The sequence below is a fragment of the Cheilinus undulatus genome, linkage group 8 (assembly GCF_018320785.1).
Source record: "Cheilinus undulatus linkage group 8, ASM1832078v1, whole genome shotgun sequence".
Lineage (NCBI taxonomy): Eukaryota > Metazoa > Chordata > Actinopteri > Labriformes > Labridae > Cheilinus > Cheilinus undulatus.
In genome coordinates this window covers 53,894,760-53,897,217 of record NC_054872.1, presented here as the reverse complement: position 1 = coordinate 53,897,217, position 2,458 = coordinate 53,894,760, and positions in this window count along the sequence as shown.

Sequence of the window (2,458 nt, the reverse complement as noted above, 5' to 3'; positions counted from 1 at the left end):
CAATTTAAGCTATCTTTTGCCATTAAACACCCATTTTTTGCTTCTTTTTGCCACCCTTTCCCCATTTTTTCCTTTTTTCACCATTGTTTTGCCACTTTTTTCCATTTAAGCTACCTTTTGCCATTAAATACCACTTGTTTCCTTTTTTTCCCCAAATTTTTGCCTCTTCTTTTGGCCACTTTTGTCCATTTTTCACCGTTTTTTGCCCATTTAAGCTACCTTTTGCTATTAAAGACCCCTTTTTTCCTATTTTTTGCCCATTTTTTGCCTCTTCATTTTGGCGCTTTTTCCCCATTTTCTCCCTTTTTCACACTTTTTTTTCCACTTTTTGCCCATTTTTTCCACTTTTGTCCCCATTTTGCCCTTTTTCACAGTTTTTTTGCCACCTTTTGTCCATTTAAGCTACCTTTTTCAATTACATACCACTTGTTTCCTATTTTGCCAGTCTTCACTGCTTTTTGCCCATTTTCAGTCACTTTTCACTCATTTTTTTGCCATGATTTTGCCACTTTTTGACCATTTTTTCCACCTGTAACTCATTCTTTTTGTCACTTCTCACCTGTTTCTGCTACTTTTTGACCATTTTTCCTCTTTTTCTCCCCATTTTTGCCTCTTTTCACCCATTTTTGCTGCTGTTTGACCATTTTTGCCTCCTTTAACTTATTTTTATTGCTACTTTAGGCCGTTTTTGCCAGTTTTCACCTCTTAGATTGTGGCTCTTGCGAATCCATTTTTTAACAGTTTGGCTCTTTGGTTGAGCAGGGTTGAGTAACACTGTTTTAAAGGAATATCCACAGAAGGCACGAGTCGGCAACTTCTGGAAAAGTGGGTGGAACTGGTGAGGAGCGAGGGTTTCCTCACCAGTTCCACCCAGTTTTCCAGAAGTTGCTGACAAAGGTGAGTCAACATGAGGGAAAGATTGTCTGTGGTCAGCAGTTGTTTTGTCCTTGGAACCCTCCCATGATGCCACTGTTGCCCAGTCTGTTTCTTGAATCATGAACTCTGACCTTAACTGAGTCCATGAGGCCTGCAGGTCTTTAGATGTGGTTCTGGGTTCTTCTGAGACCTCATGGATGAGTCGTCCATGTTCTCTTGGAGTCATGTTGGTAGGCCAGACACTCCTGGGAAGGTTCATCATTGTTCACAGTTTTCCCCATTTGTGGATAATGGCTCTCAGCTTAGCCAAAGCTTTAGAAATGTCTTTGTAACCCTTTCCACACTGCTGCATGTCAAGGGCTTTGTCAGTGATTGCTGATGAGTACGTCATAATCGAGCTTCTCCTCTTCAGACAGACTTTGAAGGTACGCTTGCGTTCACACTGATCAAACGAACCAGACTAAAGGGTTCTTGGATCCAGGTCCCTAAAGTCCTCATACTCTGCTATCATGACAGCCCTTTGTTGGCATCCTGTGTGCATGGCAGACAAACGGATGTTGATATAAGGCTGAAGAGCTGAAACGGTGAAACTCCTTCAGATGATCTGATCATTGATCCTGATGTCCGACTTCAAATCAGAGAAAAAAAAGATGTTAAACAGAATCAGGACAGCGATTATGTTTAGGGAAGTTAAGACATAACTGTTGTCCTCATGTTGGGAGAATGTGGTCACTAAATCAGCACGTTAGTTTATGTCGGGATAAAGAGATCATGAAGTCTGGGTTCATCATCGTCAGCAGCCTCAACTCCTCTCTCTCTCTATCTCTCTCTCTCTCTCTCTGTGTTTTCTCCACCTCACCTGTTTTCTGACCTCACCTGTCCGTGTCTCCCAGCAGTAATGTCTAACCCCGCCTGCTGATGGTGCCGTTACAGCTGATTGGAGTGTTTTTTTAAAGCCCAGTTTATCCACAGTGATCTTGAATAATCTGTTTTCTCTGAGCGGTGACTGTTCTCTGAGTTAAAGCACATTCTGGTCCAAATATAAAGATGAATTTACTCCACGTTTCATCGATGAGGCTGCAGCTCCATCACTCAGTCAAGCTCGATCAATCGATCAGCTCATGTATAAATAAAGTTGTCTTTGAATAGGAGCTGCTCTGACTGTAGATTTGTACAGACGTGAACATGTTTGCTGGTTTCCTTCTTGTCTGATGTCCTCAGAGCTTTTGTGTGTTTGAGCGCCCCCTGCTGTAGACCTGGATGCTAACCTCTCTGTTAGGTTTGTTAACACTAATTGGACGTGCAAATAAAAAAACAAGTAAGCCCTGAACGCACCGTCTCAGCCTCGTTTCTTTTACATGATGTTAATAAAGTTTTTCTCTGTCTAAGGCTCCAGAGATCGCTAGAAATACTGCCCGGTCATTTAAAACGTCTCTGAGACCTCAGAACATTTAGGTCTCAGTGAACCTTGACCTTAATCAGAATCCTGAGATCGAAGTCAGAACCCTTCGATTACAGCCAGAATCCTGAGATTAAAGACAGGATTCTGAGATCAAAGACAGGATTCTGAGATCAAAGACAG